Here is an 8,066-nt window from a genome sequence, read left to right as displayed (position 1 = left end):
GCTTCACCAATTCCAGTTGATTTGGTGACTTCCCCACCACAACCACCAAGTACAGAGCATATAATACCTGGCCCGCAGCTTCATGACAAATTGTCACCATGACATAGCTTTCCTGCTCTAGCCATACTGCCTGCTAGTTTTCTCACTTAAAAATGGGATTAAAAAAAATAAATGAATATCAAAGGGCATCAAGAGTTGGAGCTCTGGCCATCTGCCATCAACGACGGGACTGTTTGCAAGAGTGGGGAAACCTCAAAGGGCAGCTCAGCCCGTCGAGACCAGGTCCAGCTCACAGATGCAAGAAGCCAACTGCATGAAGAGAGACCTCACACCGAGGGTGCAAACTGCAGCCGTCCACCTTCCGCTTTTGCTGAATTTCTGCTGAGATTTGGGGTTGTTTGGGTTTTTTCCAAGCAGATAAACCTCTCAGATAAGGTGTCAGATGAGGCTTCTCAAGAAGGACTGTGGCTTGTCGGTAGTCACATACAGTTGAGTCACTTTGCTGTGGCTGGGAGAGAAAGGGGCCTTCCTTGCCTAAACCTAAAAACGGGGCTAAATTTTTTTAGCCCCATTTTCTGGGAAGTGCATGCTCTGCATGGAGAAAGTGAGTAGGAAGAGCCTGTCCTTGCTCAAGCTGGAAAGCTGCGGCCAAGCGAGGGACTGTCCTGCAGCAAAAGACATGAGTCACTTTCCAGGGGCTGGCGTCCAGGAGAGGTGCTTCCCCTACCAACCAGTTTGACTGGGCTGGCACCGGAGCCCGGCTGGCTCCAGAAAGCCTGATGCTCGGTTTTTGTCATGCCTACGGCACATAAATTCCTTCCACCCTGGCCTCGCCCTCCTCCTCCTCGGGCCCAGTTCCCCGCTTTGCACAAGCGGCGCACGTGAGGTGTCTCTGTTTGGCAATCTTGGGAAGCCAGCCAGAGGCCCCTCCAGGCTCTGGTTTTGCAGCCAGCTCTGCAGGATAAGCACTCTCATTGCAAAAAAAAATTTAAAAAGTTAAAATTAAAAATAAATAGAGGCATTTTCTGCAGTAGCCTGGCTTTTGAAACCACTTTGCATTTCCACCCAGGCTGCAGCAAGCTGTCAGAGAGGAAGCAAAGCCAGCCACAAATTACAGCCTGGCAGCCTCGGGAAGAGCCTTGGACACGTTTGAAGTTTGTTCCAGCCTCCCCGTGACTCACCAAATGGTTTGGCTTGTGGGTCCCGTCTGGACTAGACATCTGCCCAGCCCAGCGACCGCGACCCGTACGGCTTTAGGATTGCTCCGTCCCTCTCCCTGGGCAGTGTTCCCCTGGATCCAGTTCGGTGTCTGAACGCTTGTGGCAGCACAGGGTGAAAGCAGTTGAGGACCATCCCCTTTTGGCGGCTGTGCCGCAGCAGAGCTCACAATTAACACTGGCATGATCACGGGCCACGCTCTCCACGTTCAGCTCAGCCACAACTTAATTATCAAAAAAGGGGTCACATCAAGTGCACTGGATTTTCCAAGCAAAGCGTAACATAAAGCCTCCAATCACTGCAGCTAATTCTCATTTCAGTATTTCCTTTGTCAGCTGTCACAAGTTTTACATTTTAGTTACAAGCTGCATTTTGTTTCAAGGCTTCTGCAGCATTTTAGGAACTGCTTACTGGGATTAGACCCCTATTCCAAGGCTGGCCACATGCGAAGGCAACTGTTACTTCAAACCAAGTAGATCAACACAAAGAGAGTCAGCAGCCATAAACGCTTTGCCCTCGTGAGCCAGGATTTCTGACCAGCACTAGCAAGACCTGGAACAACAACAGTCTCGCCAGAAAAGCAGATGATTCCTCCTAAATACGGGGGAATCAACATTGCAGGGTCACCTTCTAAAACCCATGCTTTAAAGGATGCGCGCAAAGATGCGGAATCCCGTTCCTGCTCTCATTGTGTCATCGTTTCAGGGTTGTAAAAGCAGAAAGCAGCCAGACAAGCTTCTGACACAACCTTTGAAGGAGGAACAGCTTTCTTTTTATAAATGGAAAGGAGATTTAAGTCACATGTTTTTCCTGTAAATCCTACTTCCTGCCCCCCAAAAAAACCCCAAACAACAACAACCAACCAGAACACACACATTAGAAATACACATCTAGGTTACCCAGGAAGAAAATAAAGGAAAATGAATAATATATTTAAAAATATATATCAGAAATGCCTAGAAAATAAAGTCTGATGAAGCAAGGGGAGGATGATTTTAGGACACCTTTGGTTCCCATTCATGCTGCAACCAAAAAAAAAAGCTCCCCAGCAGCCCCCAGGAAGCACTACCCCTTTTGTTTCCCAGCTTGTCTATAAAGATTCAAAGCAGATGACTTGAGCTGCTTACTGGGAACTAAGTTCCCCTCCAATAACAGGAGCAGGCTTGATGCTTTTTAGGATTTTGGCAGTAAAAGACAGGGATGAACAGAAGAATGCCCTCACTTATGCCTGCCTCTCCTCCCTCTGTCACCTCATGCTGTCGCGTTGAAGCTCCCCACTGTTTTCCTCGAGCAGACATCTCTTTGCAGGCTCATCTGTCTCATGAAGAGCCACTTTCCAGAAGGTGCTTTTAGTGCATCACCTCTATCAAAAAAAAAGAAAAAAAAAAAAGAAAATACCAACCTATTAAAAAACAGCCTAGCTGGCCCCTCTCAGAGGATGGCATTTCAAAAAGTAATCAGATTTTTAGTTTGGGTCTTCAAAGCCTAGGAGGAGGAAAGTCCCGGCGCCCAGCCCTCGCTGGCGCCTCCCTGCACATACCCTGGCAGGCTGCTGGGACATCAGCGGCGTGGCCTTGGGACACACCACTGAAGACCACCACTCTGTCAGCTTTCAAAGGAGGCACTCGCAGGGAGCTTCGCGTACACCCTGGAGAGCAGGCTGCCAAGCAGGGCATGCGTTTTCCAAAGCAAATATCAAATGGCAAGGCAAGGCCAGGCCTTGCCATTAACCCTGATGGGGTCCCCAAGTGGGGAGGGTCTCTCTTTCACTGTGATTTTTGGTGTGGAGGGGAGAATATCTTCCCTTCACAGAGCAAGTGTTAGCGCCACATGGCTCCATCCTCAGGGAACAAAACGGAGCATTGCTCAGGTGTCACAGGGCAGAGTCTGATATTCCTCTTTTCCATGCGTTCACTCCAAGGTAAAAGGCAACACATTCCCCATCCTCATCTTCCACCTCCTCCTCCTTTACCTGCCTTTGGGCTTGTCTCCAAACACAGGCCCGGCAGCTCCAAATGCCACCACCTCGCATTTAGCGCTGCCAGCCAAAAATGGGCGCAATTTGCTTGCCAAAACCAAAAAGCTTTTACAAAATATGGGGTAGAGTTCTTTTTGTTTGCTTTCTGCTTTGCAGGTTTTCAAGGATTACACTTGGAAGCTCTAAAGGCTTTTCCAGCAGTGTGGACTTATTTCAATCCAGCCCTTTCACAGCAGATGGAAAATCTGCTTTGACTTGGTTCAGCTCGCACAGAAGTGATTAGATAATCACGGGACTCCGGGAACCACGGCTTTAAGGAAAAGCACAAAGTATTATAGGCTTTGCAGACAAAAAAATAAGAGTTGGCAGGGGACAAAAAGTCTCTTGTAAGGAACCAAACTGAGAAGACACCCATCCCCCAGACTTTCTTCATACAATTTCCTCTGCTGTTAAACTACTTGCTTTCTCTTCCCTCATTATCCAAAACAAAAAGGAAGGCACTGAGGGGAACATGTCATTTTTTGGGGAAGATGATACAAAGCAGAAGAGTTTGGACTGCTAGTAAAGGCCCAAGTATGCCAACCTCAAATATTTGGATGTGCAAACAGGGTGTTATCTGGTGTGTAAGGAAAGGAGTGGAAATAGATTGGGGAGATCATATAGTTCGAGATCTTGATAAGCAGACCCAGAACTCAGGCAGGAACCACATGTGGACTGCTGCTTGCCGGTCACTATGCTGTTGCAAAGTCTGCAATCCCTTTTTTAGGTCACAAACCCAGGAAGCATCAGGCAGGACCTCCTCACATGCGATCGCACCTCAGCTGCGCAGTCGAGGACCTTTTTAGCCAGGCAGTGGCTTTCAGTGGAGTCTGCAACAGCAGCTGGCCAAAACTGGCACAAGTGCAGATTAATCAAAGTCACAAGGATGCAGTGGGGGAAAGTGGCAAGACCAGTGACTGTGGCTTCCACCACAAGGTCTTTCGTCATCTTACGGTCACCAGAACCCACACCCAGAGTCACGGCCATCTGAATGGTTGCCCTCTGCCCTCTTATAAAAAAAAAAAAAAAGAGGCTAAAAGCACAGTCAGAGCCTCAGTCTCCCTCCTCCACTGTCCCAGCTAAGTCTGGTATTTAAATGGTGGGGAGCAAATTGCCCACTGCAGCGTTCATCCCTCACTTGCTCCAAGTCTGACAGAGTGATCCTGTGTCAAACTTCTGAAGCCTCTTAGCTTTCTTCACCTTCCAGTTTCACAGAGCAAAAAGCATGTTTTAGATGAGGAAAAAGAGCCAGCTGGAGTGCAGCATGAGTAGGGCAGACAGCTACAGTTAACACCTTTGGGTTTTACAGGAGAACTCAGCAGCACCTTTCCCTGGTAGCAACCTCCCCTCCTGTGTCCTTCCCACTATCCATCCAACAGCAGCTGGAGGAACATTTGAGCATCTCCTCAAAACAGCAAACCCAGGGTGATAGAGATGTTTTATGGATTCCATGCGCAGTGCTGTGACTAATGAAGTGATGCCAGCCTGCAGCCTGGCTTTCCATGGGAATCACAGTTTCCATGATTATCACCCAATGTGTGTCTTTGAGACTTGCTCTTCACCTCTTCCCAAAAATCCACCAGTTGAACAAAGGCTTATTTTAACCCTTAGCTTGTAAAATCACAGACCTGCGAAAAGCCAGCACCGTGCACCCACACAAGCTCAGCTACAGCCAGGAAATCACTAGGTCAAAACTCACCATTCTGACATGCTTTGTTTGCCAGGGTGAGCGTCAGAGAAGAAACAAAACCCCTCTCATCCTTCCCCAGGGACGGGCAGAGAGGCGTAGGAGTTAGCTTTCAACCCTGGGCACTGTGATCCAGCCAGCTGCAGAACAAAAGCACAGCTAAGCCCATAGAAAAGAGAAAAATGCAAGAAACCGCTCTGCACAGAACAGTAAATGTCACTCCTGGCTTAACACACTGGGTCAAATCCATCGCTTGTAGGAGGACAGAGAGAGGCCCTGACCCAGAACATCTCAGAAGCCTGCCATTAACCTTGTAAGAAAGAAACTCCCTCCATTAGGCCTTGCCCTTTAAAGCTTACCCAACAGCTGCTTCCCCTCAGGTTATCATTTTTTTGTTCAGCTGCAGCTGATCTCTCTCTGTGCTCCTTTAGTTGGACAAGGTTCAGAGCCATGTTCTGTCCATGCTAACGGATCTGCAAATGAGAGTTTATTAACCCTGAGAGATTTGGAAACTGCTTTTCCATAAAAATGAGGATTATCAGGTTTGAGCTGCTCCTGTTTCACAGGGGAGCTTAGAAAGCAAACGGGGTTTTGCTCTTACTTGGTTTTCCTGGTGCTGCCTGGGGAAATCAGAAAATATGTGGAATTTTTAGTGATTTCTAGCAAAAGCGTCTGGGTTTCCCCATTATCTTTTCCTAGCTGAGCAGCTGGTCTGATGACAGCAGGTCAAATTGTTCTCTTGCTGCACTCAAAGACCATCGTGTAGTGCTAGTTCCTCCTACAGGTGTCCACACAAAGCGGGAGTGACCTCCAAGGTGGACCTGGTCCTTCTCTCTCTCTCTGAGACCTATAGGTTTTACACCAGGAGGGTCCTGCCCTGTGTCACACGCCATCTCTTGCTTTGCAACACACCCTTCAAATGAGAGACCCACCACGTCCAGAGCTGCAAAGGTGGAGAAACATGTCTCCTCCGTGCAGGCTGCCTGCATGCAGCAGTGCCATTTCCTAGAGGTGGATCTTCCAGAGATCCAGCTACAGGGCTTGGCTGACCCTGTGGATGTCCTGGTGAAGTCCCCTGGCTTCTGGGCAGATACTGCTTCTCTCCATCTGCGCCAGTGCTTTTGTTTCAGCTTCTTCTTGGAAAGACCCTGCCCTGTTGTCAGCAAGGCTTCAAAGGTCCTGGTACCCTTAGTAAGTAAGGGTTAAGTAGCAAGGATTTGGTTATCACCAAGCCAGACAAGGTTTCCAGGCAGAGATGTTATCTTCCTTTTTGTCAGCAGACCTACAAGGCTACAGCATGACTACTAGGGGAATGTCAGAAGCCACCGTCCGTCGCCTGCCCTTCTGCAAACAGTGGCTGAGCTCCGTGAAGAATTAACCCCCCTGAAAAAACTGGCGGTCAAACAAACTAGGAGCAGTCACGCGCGAGAGTGAGCTCTGACCCTTCAGCCCAGAGACTGGGGAATCTCGAACCCGAAAGGTGTTTCAGAATAGGATGAACGTACGTGTGCCTGGACAGGGCTAAATCAGGTGTCCTTGGGTCCGAGGTGACGTTCGGAGTGAAAGCGTGTGCCCAAACTGGTGCTGGAAGGGGCTGCCCTGCTGCCTCTTGCACCCTGGCCATGCGCTCCTGCCGCTTCCATGTCCAGGGACAGACTGACCCTGATTGGGTCCAATCAGCTCCTGATCCAACTCGAAACTCACCCTGCAAAGGAAAAGCAATAACAGATAAGTTTTCAGGCTCACGTTGCTGCAAGTGGTGCAAGGGAAGGGAGAGAGAACATATGCTGGGGACAGAAAGAGAGCCCAGGATGGTCTCTTCTCTTCCTCTGCCTTAGATGGATTTAAGCACATCATGAAATTGACCAGCAGAAAAGATGAGATACAAATGACACAACGGGGTAAGGAACTAAGCCGCATCGATATACCTCATTGAAGAGAGTGCTCAGCTTGAGGACCCTCTTTCAGTCTCAAGTTTCCTAAATATTTCACCAACATTTTGATAAAACTACACCGTCTGACAAACTTCTAGACACCAAGGGTTTGGCTAAGATACTAATAACTCACCATAGCCAGAAATGGTTTGCATACTTTTAAGACCATCTCGTGACGTTGTTGGTGAGGAGCAGAAGAGGAGGACACCCCGCAGCGGAGAGCATCCCGGGTGTGCACTTTGGTGTGTGCCTGTGCTCCACTATCACACCATCAATGGGAGTTTTAAGAAGAGTTAGCAGCTAACCTGCCACCTAGCAAAGCTAAACCTTCTCGTTTTACAGCACGGGCTTCAGAGGAGCATGGAGAAAGCTTGGTGCAATCTTGCAAATCCCGAGCAAAACCCAGTGGGCAACATGGCCGAATAGCTCAGCACCCTACCAGGTGCTAAGCACCCAAAAACCTGAGTCACCCTTGGGGTTTTCTCAGTGCTGAGCACTTCTTAAAAAAAGGCAGTTCTCATTTCCTTCTTTCGGAGGGCAGAAGATGGCACAAGTCATGGTTTTGCAGGCACTTCCTCTCCCGCTCAGGCTCTGAGTGGGTAACTGCTGCTGCTTAGCACCATGAGCTCCCTTTCGCTGGGGTTTCTCCTCATACGCTGGCTGGTCAGAAAGGAAAGCCCACTCTCAGTCTGGGTCAGTCTCCCAGCTGTGAACATCAGGCAAAAGGAGCTTTATTTGGTCGATCCTAAACAGAGTTCCCTGCCTCGAATGGCGTGTTGGGAGAGCAGGGTGCTGAGGCAGGGAGTTTTCCATGTCTAGAGAGCAGGGAGACCCAGATTTTTCCCAGCTGAGGATGCTGCTGACCTTACCAAGATGCTGATAGGCGCCTGAGGGCACCTTTTTCCCTGCAGCGCAGCTCCAAAGCCAATGGCACCAGTAGAAACGCGCTTGCAGTCTGCATGTGATCCGCCCCCTCTCTTCTCAATCCCCATTTTTCTCTGTGCCAGAGACTTAAAAAGCCAAACCGGCAAACACAAGGCTTCCCACTGGCTTGGGAGAGCAGCAGCCTGGCCTTGCTGGCTGTCCCCGGGATGGGGACATGAGAGGCATTTTCTACTGGTGCCACTATTTTAAGGTTTGCCAGCCTCTCTTCTCGCCAGGCATCCCCCCTGGCCTGGCTGCTCTCATCCTGTCAAAGAAAATCTTCAGC

This window comes from Rissa tridactyla, chromosome 6, assembly GCF_028500815.1.
Source record: "Rissa tridactyla isolate bRisTri1 chromosome 6, bRisTri1.patW.cur.20221130, whole genome shotgun sequence".
Taxonomy (NCBI): domain Eukaryota; kingdom Metazoa; phylum Chordata; class Aves; order Charadriiformes; family Laridae; genus Rissa; species Rissa tridactyla.
The sequence above is the reverse complement of the archived record's forward strand: the minus strand, read 5'-3'. Positions refer to the sequence as shown.